This window comes from Sorex araneus, chromosome 5 (genome assembly GCF_027595985.1).
Source record: "Sorex araneus isolate mSorAra2 chromosome 5, mSorAra2.pri, whole genome shotgun sequence".
Classification (NCBI taxonomy): domain Eukaryota; kingdom Metazoa; phylum Chordata; class Mammalia; order Eulipotyphla; family Soricidae; genus Sorex; species Sorex araneus.
This window is the reverse complement of record NC_073306.1, coordinates 193,502,475-193,517,356: the sequence shown is the minus strand read 5'-3', so window position 1 is coordinate 193,517,356 and position 14,882 is coordinate 193,502,475. Positions and strand designations below refer to the sequence as shown.

Here is a 14,882-nt window from a genome sequence, read left to right as displayed (position 1 = left end):
CACTTCTCATAGAGCTCAGCAAGCTACCAAAGGTATCCCACCCACATGGCAGAGCCTGGCAAGCTACCCATGGTGTATTCGATATGCCAAAAGCAGTAATGATAGGTCTCAGTCCCTGACCCTGAAAGAGCCTCCAATCGTTGGGAAAGACGAGTAAGGAGAGGCTGGTAAAAACTCAGTCCTGGGAGGAATAGATACGTTACTGGTGCCCACTTGAGTAAATCAATGAACAACAGGAAGACAGTGATAGATTGAAAGTGATATTTCTACAAACAAATAATCATATACTTCTACATCTAGTGCTGGGATATGTACTGGGGTTCTCTCTCCACACGGTAAAGGCTCTTGTTCTCTCTCTCTCTCTCTCTCTCTCTCTCTCTCTCTCTCTCTCTCTCTCTCTCTCTCTCTCTCTCCCTATCTATCTATCTATCTATCTCTGTCTCCCCCCCCCGCCCGCTCCCACAAAACTTCCAAGTGAAAAAATAAAACCTATTTTGACTTAGCTTTTATCTACTCCTGAAACTCTTTTCTGTGAGGGCAAGGGGAGGGTGAAGTCTAGGGCTGACTTCCCTTTTCTGCAAGGAGCAAGGCTCATGGAAGTCTCTTATCGGACACTTTTCCCCAGCTGTTTCCCCACCTGATTCCTGTGGCCAAAGTGGATCAGCAGCTACATCTTCTGGGGAAAATCTCTAATTCTGTTAACTGTACTATTTAACCTCTGTGAATGCATGTCTCTGTGAGCAGGCCCCTAATCCCTCTATGTCTCCTGTGTCACCAACCACAATGGAAGGGACACGAGGAAAACCCACTAGCAAAAAAAACTTGAAGATTCTGTGGGTCTATGGCATAAACCCACAGGCCGAGTCCTTCCCCTCTATCTGCTCTCAGTGCTGGAGGGCTCTGGTCTAAACCCATTTCAGATGTGTTAAAAAAGAACTAGGAAAAGAAAAAGTTAGTGCGGCACTAGTTCCTAATCTACTCATTCAAAAGCAAATTCTTCCAAAGCCACAGCACTCTAGATTAGGTTTAGCACACAGCTGTGAACATGAGCTAGGCCAGGTAAGACCCCAGGGACACCTGGGGTGCACGCAGAGATCTCTGATGGATGATCTGACAACTTTTAGAGACCCCGGTCAAGCTAAGGAGTGGCGTCCACTCCTGCAACTTAGAGTGCTCCCTTGACAGGGAATTCAGTGGCAATGCTTCCTGGAAACTTGACGGGATTAAAGGCTCATTGCAGAAGTTACAGTAGGTAATGAAAAGAGAAAGATGGAGATGTAAACCAGAGTGATTTTTTTTATAATCTAAACTGGTTGTAAATATGCCTCTCTTAGTTCTAGATGCACATGCAGTCATTTAGAAATAACAGAAGATATTTAGTAGCCATACTTCTCAAATAAAATATGGGAAAGAAATTCACAAACTGTTGGAGACAGTGCAGGCCCCCATAGCAGTTATTGCCCTGCTAAATGGCAGGCCCTTTTAACCATAGCTTTTTTATTGGACTCAAAATTTTGAACAAACAAAGGATATTGTTATTCTGGGACAAGTGCACAAAGCAATTCAGGAATATGGGAATGGAGGTCTGCCTCATCCAAATAAAGAATTACCTCCAGATAAAATTCATCCTCGGAGCTGGGCCATCCGAAAAACTTGGAAGGCCAGATTGTCTTCAAATAAATTGTTACCTAAGTGGAAGGAACTTACCAAGTTATCCTGAGCACTTCCATGGCTGTGAAATTTAAGTAATATCCTGAATTAGCTGGGTTTATCCCTCCAGGATAAAATCACTTCTAGCTCTTTCAGTGATGATACTCCAATGGAGAACAAGTCTGCCTTATCCGGTGACCTCATCAATGACTCAAATCTTCTATTATGGAAAAACTCATATCGCCCTGACCCCTCCTATTCCTCCTCTGTTGATTAGTATGCCTTTATATTTTAATTAAGTTTCTTTTAGGCAGTGTTTAGCTAATACTAGAATTTTAACTCGCAATCATCTAGTCAGACAGAATCTTTTGTATGACATTTAATCAGATATCTAATTAATTTTCATTAAATGTCAAGTTAAATGCCATCTTCTCATGTATGTCTAATTTTTTTCATTCCTTGTACCCTCTTTTGTTGCCTTACTTCATAAGAAGATTGCTTACTTTTTAATGATGAATTGCTCTGATATTCTGGCTTTGAGATTTTCTAAATCTAACAGGTTTTTGCATTGTGATTATCATGAGATTAATATAAAACTTCTCATGGATATACCTGCCAATTTTATACTGAGAAAAATTTAAATTTGATGGCAAACTGGTTTACCTTTTTACTGCCTACTTATTTTTTTATTTTAACGTACATTACTTTTATTTTTTATTCAAAATGCTAAATTTTTATCTTTTTTAATCACCATAAGATGCAGTTACAAAGCTTTCCTGTTTGAGTTTCAGTCATACAATGATCTGACCCTCCACCATTGCACATCTTCCACCACCAAGAACCCCAGTAACTCCCCACTTCCCACCCCTCACCCAGCCTCTGTAGCTTGCCAGGCTCTCCGAGAGGAATTGAAGAATTGAACCTAGGTCGACCTCATGCAAGGCAAATGCCCTACCCACTGAATAACAAAATAACAAAATAACTTAAAACAACAACAAAACTGAACACAAAGAACATCATAGTTTAAGAGATATTGTCCTGTACAGAGACAGAGGAGAAGGAGGCAAACAGACCTTTGAAGGTCAAGTCCAGACTCTGACAGGAAACAGGGTGGAATCAATGGTCAAGGCTCTTGGCTGGACATGTGCTTGGTGTGGGTTTCCTGCCAGTACTTCTTCTATATTTAATATAAATCATTTATTTTATTGAATCATTGTGAGATAGAGCATTACAAAGTTGTTCATGATTAGGTTTCCGTCATACAAGTTCCAACACCCATCCCACCACTAGTGTAATTTTTCAGAACTAATGTCCCATTTCCCTCTTCCACCCCTCCATAATACACACCCCTCCCCCATCCTGCCTCTATAGCAGACACCTCTCTCTCTCTCTCTCTCTCTCTCTCTCTCTCTCTCTCTCTCTCTCTCTCTCTCTTTCCCTTCTCTCTCTTTAACCTTCTCTCATTTTAGGCACTATGGTTTGCAATACAGATGCTGAAGGGTTATCATATATATCCCTTTACCTACTTTCAACCTCTGTTCTTGTCCAGAGTTATCATCAACTAATGTTTCCATATCCTCCCCTATATTAACTACCCTCCACCCTTATGGTAATTTCCAACTATTGTCCAATCTTCCTGGCCTGATTTCCCTAGCCTTGGATATTAGCTTCATGCTGTTTTTTAATATCCCAAAAATGAATGCAGTCATTTTATTTCTGTCCCTCTCCTTCTGACTCATTTCACTCAGCATCGATACTCTCCAAGTCCATCCATTTATAGGCAAATGTCATGATCTCATTTTTGCTAATAGCTGTGTAGTATTTCATTGTATAGAAGTACCATTGTTTCCTTATCCAATCATCTGTTCTTGGGCAGTCAGGTTGTTTCCAGATTCTGGCTATTGTGAGTAGTGCTGCAATGAACATAGAAGTGAGATGGTGTTTCTGAGGTGTGTTTTTGGCCCCCTGGTTATATTCCCAGAAGTGATATATCTGCATCAAATGGAAGTTCAATTTCTAGTTGTTGAGGAATGTCCATATTATTTTCCAGAAAGGCTATACCAGTTGATATTCCCACAAGCAATGAATGTGGGCCCCTTTCTCACTTCATCTGTGCCAGCCCTAGTTCTTCTTGTTCATTTTTATGTGTGCCAGTCTCTGTGGTGGGAGATGATATCTCATCGGTTTTGATCTGCATCTCCCTGATGATTAGTGATATCTAATATCATGCACAAACGTCAGATCAAAATAGATAAAAGACCTCAGCATCAAAACTGGATCCATAAGAGACATGGAAAAAAGTGTAGACAAAACTTTGTGGCATTGAAGCTAAAGGCATCTTCAAGGGTGAAACACCACTGCCCAAGCAAGGGAAAGCAAAGATTAACAAATAGGACTACATTAAACTAAGAAGCTTCTAAAACTCAAAAGAAGCAGTAACCAGGATATAAAGACATCCCTGGAATGGGAAAAACTATTAATCCAAGGACTGGAGCAATAGGGTAGCAGGTAGGGTGTTAGCCTTGCATGCGGCCGACCGGGTTTAATTCCTCTATCCCTTTCGGAGAGCCCAGCAAGCTATCGAGAGTATCTCGCACGCAGAGCAGAGACTGGCAAGATATCCGTGGTGTATTCGTTATGCCAAAAACAGTAACAACAAGTCTCACAATGGAGACGTTACTGGTGCCCACTCGAGCAAGTCAATGAGCAACAGGATGACAGTGACAGTGACCCATTTGAAAAGGAGTTAATATCAAAGATATACAAGGCACTGGTAGAACTTTAAAAGAATAAAATATTCAACCCCATCAAAAATGGGGAAAATAATTGAACAGGAACTTCCTCAAAGAAGAAATTCTGCAGGTATTTCCTAAAGGCTGGAGTTTTCTAGAGCTCAGCAGCATGCATGTTCAAAGGGGCATCAATGTTGGACTCTCCTAGCAGGCTCTGGATGGAGGGCAGAATGGTCCTGATGCATAAAGGGCGGGCCACTTGTCTTTCCGGGTGTCCAGGCAGATGTTGCCTTGGGTAAACATTTGGGGTCATCGCAGCATGTGAGAAACTAAACTGCAGGAGCGAAGTATGTGTAGCTGCTGGGGAACTCTGGGAAAGCTTCGACCTCAGGTCCTCAGAGACCATGCTGGAGGCCTCATGGATATCTCCCTTCCACTTGAAAAGGTTGTCAGACTCGGTAAATGCAAAATGCCTTTGTCACCAAACATCAGGAGGGTCATCAGCTCCTGCTGAACTGGGCCTGGCTTCTCTACTGGCAGCGGCGACACTGGCTGGGTTTGGTTCTGGGAGGCCGTCTCGAAGACAGGAGCGTTTAGTCTGTATCTGCCCCACTCCTTTGGGCTTGATTTACTCAGCATGATATCCTCCAGTTCCATCCACAGGGTAGCAAGTTGCATGATTTCATTTTCCTACATCCATTGTGTGTATGTGTACATGGCTTAGCCTCATGCAAGGCAAGCACTTTCTCACTGCATTTTCTCTCTTCCCAGTATACTTTATCAGGTCATTTCTACTTGGAAACTTGGGATATTTCACATCTTGGCTGTTGTGAATATTGCTGCAATGACCATGAGTGCAAATATCTTTTTGAAATATTGTTTTTGAGGGGGTGGAGCGATAACACAGCGAGTAGGGCATTTGCCTTGCACACTGTTGACCCGGGTTTGATTCCTAGCATTCCATATGGTCCCCTGAGCACCGCCAGGGGTGATTCCTGAGCTTAGAGCCACGAGTAACCCCGTGAAAGATTGCAATCATCTGTGGAATATAAAGTAACAGAATGGGAGACTACCACCCAAGAGTAGTAGAAATAAGGACCAAGAGGACTGCTCCACAGCTTGGAAACCGGCCTCACATGCTGGAGAAAAAAATGCAGCTCAGATAGAGAAGGGAACACCAAGTAAAGGATGTTGGGAGGACCCATTGGGGCTGAAAGATGCGTGCCAAAAGTAGACCATAACCGAATATGATGGCCGCTCAATATCTCTATTGCAAACTATGACACCCAAAAGGAGAGGGAGCCAAAGGTAATGCTCCACCACAGAGGCAGTGCGGGGTTCTGGGGACGTGGTGGGGGTGGTGGAAGGGCTGCTGAGACCATCGGTGGTAGAAAATGGGCACTGGTGGAGGTGTGGGTACTAGATAATTGTATGACTGAAATGCGAGCATGAAAGTTTGTAAGCCTGTAAGAAAGTGTAACTCATGGTGATTCACAAATAAAAGAAATTTAATAAAGCAGAGAAAAAAATAGAAAAATGATTCTCCAAAGATATTGAAAAATGAAATATATGATTCTTATAAATAGTACAAGTTATACATTGTCTTTCGGGGGGACTCCAAACAATTATAGTGAGTTTTTTGTTGAAATATTGAATGCAATCAAAGTAAGGAGAAAGGAAAATGAAATTTATCAGCTACAGAGGTGGGATGGTGGTCGGGGGGATGGGGAGGAGGTTCACTGTGGTTCTTGGTGGTTGAATATGGGCACTGGTGAAGGGATGGGTGTTTGAGTATTCTGTAACTGAGACTTAAGCCTGAAAGCTTTGTAACTTTCTACATGGTGATTCAATAAAAAATAAGTAAATAAAATTAAAGTGATTGTATTTAATATGTTTTAACCCAACTTAAATCTTTAAACTAGCTTTTCTCCCAAGCAAATATCTACTTCAAATATCCATCTTACAGCACTGACGATGAGAACAATTACATACAACAAAAATTCTCTACAAATTAATAAAAATTTTACCTAGGTAATTTAAATAAAGATACTTTAAACACCTATGGCAAAATTCACAGAAAATAGTAAGAAAGAATTAGAAGTTATAGAACGAATTTTAATAGAGGCCAGAAAGACACGTTGGTGGGGTGCTGACTACACATAAGCTGAACCAATTCAACCCCAGCACCCCATATGATCCCCAAGTCTATCAGGATTGCTCCCTGAGCACAGTCAGGAGTGAGCCCTAAGAACTTCAGGTAAGTCCCCCTAAAATAAATGAAAGTGACTATATGCAATGAAATTCAAATGTTTATGTAGAATATTTCCCATTTCTTTCACTAGGAAGCCCTGAATCTATATTGTATCTCAGCTTATTACCTTCTTATGGTAATTTCTGGTAACACAATTTTATAAAACATAGTCTCATTTTATCTTCTTTCAGATAACCTAGGTCTTTTATTTTTCTACAAATGGCCTTATAGCTGATAAAAAAAAAAGGTCGGTACATTATAGTCATACTGCCTTTATCCATGAACATAATTTGAATGCAGCCACATATGACATTTATGAACATTTAAGAGCATGTTTTTATTCACTGGTGTTGTATTATCATAGGGACACACCAGTTGTTACAGAACCTGTACTCTGGCAGATATTTGAGGCTTATAGCCTTGTTCCAGAAAGCTCTGGGGCTTAAAGAATCCGAGTTACGCTTTGCCTCTGGGGATATGTGACTGAGCTGTGTCCTGGCTGCCCATCAGCACCCATTCCTCTCTCAGAGATGCTCAGCACTCTCTCCAGACTGTCTCGGTCAAGGAAACTTACAAAACTCTCTTACTAATTGATATTTTCACATTTGAGGGGCTAAGAAACACTCTCACTTCACAGCTTTTCTCCCATCAAGACCCTGCCTCCACAACTTCTATTTTGGCTACTTGACTGCTTCCAGGTTTTTGTAAGGTAAGTATCACTGTATCACTGTCACTGCCATCCTTTTGTTCATCAACTTGCTTGAGCGGGAACCAGTAACGACTCCATTTGTCCCAGACCTGAGATTTTAGAAGCCTCTCTTTACTCATCTTTCCCAACAATTGGAGGCTCTATCAGGGTTAGGGGAATGAGACCTGTTATTATTACTGTATTTGGCATATTGAATACTCCACGGGTAGCTTGCCAGTTTCTGCCATGTGGGCAGGACCTGCTGGGTGGCTTGCTGGACTCTCCAAGAGGAACGGAGGAATCAAGGGTAAATAGTATTACACTAAACATACTTGTGTACATACCAAAGCAGTCCTTCACAAACTTTGATTACATACATAGGAGTTGATTTCTGTGATTTAGAAATACTGATACCTTTCATAGATTTCACCCCTTCAGACCCAATTCATATTAATAAAGTAGGGGTGCTCCTATTGCCCTCAAATCTATCCTCTGTCCTTTTAACATAAACCACTCAAAAAGTTTTGTTCTTAAATGTGAGATAAGATTTTATAGTCTTTAAGTTGCATTTCACTTATATTAAGACCTGATGTGCAATATTTTTCTGTGCCCTTTTACCTATATATCTCAGTTTTGGAGATTGCATATTTAAAGAAAACTGTGTTGTTCAGAGAACATTTATGGAGTTACTCTGCGAATCATATGGCACCTGAGACAAACCGGGACATTGTCAACAGTCAAGTGGTTAGTTGCATGCAGTCAACCCAAGTTTTATCCCCAGCATGGCCTCTGGTCCCCCTGGCACTGTCAGCAGTAACTTCTAAATGCCACTCTAGGTGTGAAACTGGAGCAATGCAAATTGTAGCCAAAAAATAAATGAATAAACCAAGCAAACACAAAATCCCAGAGTATACTGGAAAACAACATGTAGTGCCAAGAATCAAAGACCTGATTTTCTGTGCCCTTTGACCTTTAGTCTATCTCAAATTAAGAGGAGACATGTTGAAAGAAAACTGTATTGTTCAAGGAACTTTTATGGAGTTGCCCTGAGATTCATATTGTACCTGAGCTGAACAAGAGCCAAACGAATAATATAGTGAAGTCACACAGACACTTGGCTTGCAGTCAACCCAAGTTCAATCCACAGCATCCCCTCTGATCCTCCCAGCACTGACAAAAGAAACTTTTCAGTGCCAATCTAGGAGTGACCCCTTAGAATTCAGGTGTATCCCAAATAAAAACAAACACAAAATCCCAGAGTATACCTGGCCAACCACATGTAGTGCCAAGAAACAAACACGGGTTAGCTTTTTGCAAGACATGTCAGTTGTCTACTACAATATCTCAGAGCTCCTCTACAGTGCTCATGAAAACAAAGCGAACAAATTCTCAAAGCACCACTTTTCAAACATTTTAATTGAAAGTAGAAAACAGCTTTTGCTTGAATTAATGTGTCATCTCACTACCATTACACTTACAAAAATATCATGTAATGTTAAATTGCACACTAGGTCATTTCTTAATTTCTTCATCTCTTCATAATCCTCAGAAATATTGAATACACTTACTCACAAACCAGGTTATCTAGACTTTAAATTTTCTATTCACTTGAAATGTGCTGATTGAGGAAATTATGTACTTGCTTTGGAAATAAGTTATATATTAACTTCCTTATTGATTTATTGTTCAGACTAGAATATAAGCAAAGTGACAGGAAAAAGTAGTTTTCCAAAAAGCTCACTTTCTGCCATAATGTCTATGAAATGGATATCAACTCTTCTCCTGCTAGAGCTGGGTTATTACTTTGGTTGTGGGAGTTGTGGAAAAGTGCTGGTGTGGCCCGCGGAATACAGCCACTGGATCAACATAAAGACGATCCTTGAAGAACTTATCCAAAGAGGTCCTGAGGTGATTGTTCTGACATCTTCAGCTTCCATTCTTGTAGATCCCAACAAAACATCCACTATTAAATTTGAGGTCTACCCAACATCTATATCTCAGGAGTATTTTGAGGGTATTTTCAATAAACTCATTAATTCATGGACATATGATATGCCAAAACAATCACTTTTTACATATTTTTCAAAAATTCAAGATGCGCTTTGGGAATATTTTGATAGCTTTGAACAGCTTTGTAAAATGTAGTTTTCAACAAGAAACTGATGAAAAAGCTACAGGAATCAAGATTTGATGTCGTTTTGGCAGATCCCGTTGGACCCTGTGGTGAGCTTCTAGCTGAAGTACTGAAAGCCCCTTTACTGTACAGTCTCCGTTTCTCCTTTGGCTCTAAACATGAAAAGTGTGCCGGAGGACTCTCACTCCCACCTTCCTATGTGCCTGTTCTTTTTTCACAATTAACTGACCGTATGACATTCATGGAGAGAGTAAAAAATATCATATATGTGCTGTATTTTGACTTTTGGAGCCACAAGTTAAATGAGAAGAAATGGGATAAATTTTGCAGTGAAGTACTAGGTAAGTCAGATTTCACTTAATAAGATTTCTAAAATAGAATAAAACCTGGGAAAGTTTTGATGATTTATTATGCATTTCTATTCTAAATGCATAAAGATTTAGATTTTATACACTAATGTAATATCATATAAAATGTCTGTCATGCACAAATTATTATGGAAAGATTTCAAATTTAGTGTGAATGTTAGAGCATTATGTCCCATAGTTTCTAGAACATTCCACAGAGTGATACGAAACAAGATTAATAATTGTACATGTCAAAATATATAAATGTACGTTATTATTTGTTTGCTGGATGCCTTTTAATTTAGACACTTGAGACTCTTGGGGATGTTGAATAGAGACATATAAGCTTCAAGAAAAATTATAAACTTACTTCAACAATAAAATTATTTCATTTAGATGCAAAGGAAAAGCAAAGCTGCAGAGTGCATTCATGGAAAGAACCAGAGTCTCACTCCTGGACCTGGGTAAAACTTCCCCATATAATTTAGAGGGCTCTCTCAATTTGGAGAGAGAAATAAAGATCACCAACTCCTAAAAGAATGCATGGTCCATTTTGTCCTGGTTTTTGTTAGTTCACCACTGCAGGACATGCTCTTTTGAGTGCCATAAACAGTACACTTGATTTCTTGCTTCTGATGCAGAGCAGTGCCAAGAGGATACTCCTGGGTCTGTACTAAGGAATTACTCTGAAGTGCTCGGGGACCATATGGGGCTGCATGAATAGAAACTGGTTGTCTATATTCAAGACAAGTGCCTATCCTATAACTCTGTTCCTGATTCATAAACAGTTTTAAAAGGAGATTTATTGATTATTTTTTAAATTTTTTTCTATTTTATCTTGTATTAAAAGATGTGACAACATGCTTCAAACATTTAAATTCTATGCGTGGATTACAGTTGCATCACAAGCAACTATAATCTACAATACATTTTATGGTAGATGACATGAAATTAAAACTTAAATGTATCTAGATAATTTGCATCAACAAACCACAAGTGATATTGCACCTTTGACTCCATTGTAGAAAGATCATGGCAGAAAATTTCTTGGGATATTCACATTCCTTTTTTTCATTACCTTTACATTTATGACTTATTTTTTGTATTTTGTGTTGTTTTGTTTTGTTATCTTTCAGGAAGACCCCCTACGTTATCTGAGCTAAGGCGGAATGCTGGGTTCTGGCTCATTAGAACATACTGGGATTTTCAGTTTCCTCACCCAATCTTACCAAATTTTGAGTTTGTTGGAGGACTGCACTGCAAGCCTGCCAAGCCCCTGCCTAAGGTAACCTGGTCCTGTTTTTTCTTTTTACTTTAAATTTCATCTTCAGAAATCAAGCAAAGGGGCTGGAGTGATAGCACAGTGGGTATGGCATTTGCCTTGAACGCTGCTGGCATGGGTTCAATTCCCAGCATACCATATTGTCCCTCGAGCACTTCGAGGAGTAATTCCTGAGTGCAAAGCAGGAGTAACCCCTGAGCATTGCAGGTGTGACCCAAAAACAAAAAAAAAAACAAAACAAAACAGAAATCAAGCAAAAAGGAAAGTTTATTTTAAAGAAATAAGTCAGCGCTGTAGCACTGTCTTCCCTTGTTCGTCTATTTTCTTAAGCAGGCACCAGTAATGTCATTTGCTCAAGTGGGCACCAGTAATGTCTCCCTTGTGAGACTTGTTGTTACTAATCTTAGCGTATCAATTATGCCACGGTTAAAAATAAATCTACAACAAAATTATTTGAAACAAAATATCAACTTTATTTGCCCTTTCCTATTCAAAAAACCCTTTATTTGAGTCCCTAGGATTTTACACAGACTATTACCCTTTGAGTGGCTATTTTTAGCCATGGAAGAAGTCTTTAGCAACCCTCAAAACAAGCCTATAGAACATGGCTTTTAACATCTTATGGAATACAAGACAATACAAGGGTTAATTTACTGGACATAGAGGTAAATAGATAAAAATATAGATATATAGATTTTTATATAAAGATTTTAATCATGTTGTAATAGAAAAGTCTTATAATTTTTCTATGTTTAAAAACTGCCCATCATATATCATGGCAAGAAGATGACTTTTGAATGCAAAGGATGAGATGAGTTGTGATGGAAAGAAAAAACATAATATGGTCTGAAATAAAACCAATTATTTTTTTTCTTCACTATTTGACTCACACCCCATGATGCTTCAGGGTTACTCCTGACTCTGCACTCAGGAATTTCTCCTGGTGGTGCTCAGGGAACCATATGGGATGCCAGGAATTGAACCTGGTCAGCCACATGCAAGATACATGCCCTACCCGCTGTGCTATCATTCCAGCTATAAAAACATTCTGTTAAGATATAATTTAAAATCAGTATCCATTAAAAAAAATTATAAATTTTAAGATTGGTCTACTTTGGATTGGCAGCAACATAAAACTGAGATTGCATTCAAGATGTTATTACCTTAAAATAAGAGCTTAAATATAAAATTCTAATAGCCTTAAAGCACATATCCTGATGACCCTAGTGAAATACTGCATGATCCTTCTCTCTTCTCTTCTAATTACCTAACACACACATCATGGATTTGTAAGCTTATTCTGAACATCATGGGTGGTGGACTTTTGACCTTGAAAATGTAAGAGTCTCTCAGTGGTATGTGCATTCAGACATTTAGGGGAGCAGACAGCAAGGACACGCATAAGCTATTACCTTATTATGATAATTTCTGATAACACAATTTTATAAAACATAATCTTCTGATCTTAGCTTGTTTCAGATAACTAGGTCTTTTATTTTTCTAGAAATGGCCTTTTAGCTGAAAAAACAAGATTGGTGCATTATACTCATACTGACTTTATCCATCATTCATCATTTGAATGCATCCACATAGGAATTTTATGAACATTGAAGAACATGTTTTTATTCAGGGTGTTGTTTTATCATGGGGGCAAACCACTTCTGTTCAAGAGTTGTTACTGAACCTGTGCTCTGGCAGAAATTTGAGGATCCTCAATGAAACCAGGAGTCAAACTCAGCTGAGCTGGGGGATGACAGACACCTTGCCTGCTGTCTGGTTTCTTTCATCTGCAATATGTGTTCTCATGTGTACAGGGAAGCCACAATTGGTAATTCTCACTCTGCTTCTCTGCTGTTTTCTCCTCACTCCACCCAGAGTAAAGACTTGTGTCTTCAGGTGGTACTAGTTGACATGGCAGCCATACAGAGGGGAGAGAGTAGTTTGGGGGTTTTACACTGAAGTTATAAAGCCAGCCACTATGTAACCATGACTTGAGATGGGGACTGAAATATTCTGCTACTTGCAAGGCAGTCAAGGATAAATCCCAGACTTTGACACAGTGTGTCGAATCAGGAGGCTTATAGCCTTGTTCCAGAAAGCTTTGGAGCTTAAAGAATCGGAGTTACCCTCTGCCTCCTGGGAATGTGTGACTGAGCTGTGACCTGGCTGCCTTTCAGTGACTTTCCACTCTCAGAGATGCTGAGCACTCTCTCCAGCTGGTCTCAGTCAAGGAAACGGACAAAACTCTCTTCCCAGTTGGGATTTTCTCATTTGAGGGATTAGAAACAGTCTCACTTCACAGCCTCTCTCCCATCAAGACCCTGCCTCCACAACTTCTTCATCTACTCTGTGTTGGCTCCTGGCTGCTTCCAGGTTTTTGTAAGGTAAATAGTATTACAATAAATATATCTGTGTACATACCAAAGCAGTCCTTGGCAAACTTTGATTACATACATAGCTATGGAATCCTGTGATTTAGAAATATTTATACCTTTCATAGTTTTCACCCCTTTAGATCCAATTCATATTAATAAAATAGAGGTGGTCCTATTGCCCACATCTCTTTCCTCTGTCCTTTTGATATAAACTACTCATAACGGCCTGTTCTTAATTGAGAGATGAGGTTTCATAGTCTTTAACTTGCATTTCATTTATAATAAGATCTGATGTGCAATATTTTTCTGTGCACTTTGACCTTTTTATATCTCAAATTTGGAGGTGGCATGTTAAAAGAAAACTGTGTTGTTCGGGGAACTCTTATGGATTTGTCCTGGGACTTATATTGTACCTGAGGTTAACCAGAGCCAAAGGAATAATACAGTGAAATTGGACATATGATTTTCTTGCAGTCAACCCGGGTTCTAGCCACAGCATCTCCTCTGGTCCACCTAGCATTGACAAAAGTAACTTTTCAGTGCCAATCTAGGAGTGGCCCCTTAGAATTTCAGGTGCATCCCAAAACAAGAACAAACACAAAACTCCAGAGAACACCTGGCCAACTAGATGTAGTGCCAAGAAACAAACCCGAGTCAGTTTCTTGCAAGACCAGTCACTTGTCTACTGCAATATCTCATGGCAACTCTACAGTGCTTATAAAAACAAAGCAAACAAGTTCTCAAAGCATCACTTTTCAGACATTCTGATTGTAGTAGAAAACAGCTTTTGCTTGAATTAATGTATCGTTTTTAAAATTTACTTATTTATTAATTAGTGAATCACTGTGAGGTACAGTTACAAATTTGCACATTTTTGTGCTTATGTTTCTTCATACAATGTTTGAGAACCCATCCCCCCACCAGTGCCCATTCCCCACCACCAATAGCCCAGTATCCCTCCCAACCCCGAATCTCATCTCCCCACACACCACCTGGCTCTGTGGTAGGGTGTTCCCTTTTGTTCTCTCTCCAATTGGGTGTTGTGGTTTGCAATAGGGGTGTTGAGTGGCCATTGTGTTGAGTCTCTAGTCTACTTTCAGCACAAATTAATGTGTCTTGAAATGGTACAGTGTCATCTCACTACCATTACCTTTAACAGTCTCACAAAAATATTATGTAATGTTAGTACATTGCACACTAGGTCATTTCTTCATTTCTTTATAATCTTTAGAGATATTGAATACATTTACTCACAAACCAGGTCACCTCGACTTTGAATTTTCTATTCACTTGAAATGTGCTGGTTGAGAAAATTATGTACTTGCTTTCGAAATTAGTTATACATTAACTTCCTTGTTGATTTATTGCTCAGACAAGAATATAAGCAAAGCGACAGGAAAAAGTAGTTTTCAAAAAAACATCT

At 39.4% G+C, this 14,882-nt stretch overlaps 2 pseudogenes; one reads left to right on the top strand and one right to left on the bottom strand.

The window, feature by feature from the left end:
- Positions 1-3,917: 3,917 nt before the first annotated feature.
- Positions 3,918-4,883, bottom strand: LOC129405050 (ubiquitin-conjugating enzyme E2 C-like; annotated as a pseudogene).
- Positions 4,884-9,073: 4,190 nt separating this feature from the next.
- On the top strand, positions 9,074-14,843 carry LOC101554901 (UDP-glucuronosyltransferase 2B31-like; annotated as a pseudogene).
- Positions 14,844-14,882: the final 39 nt, after the last annotated feature.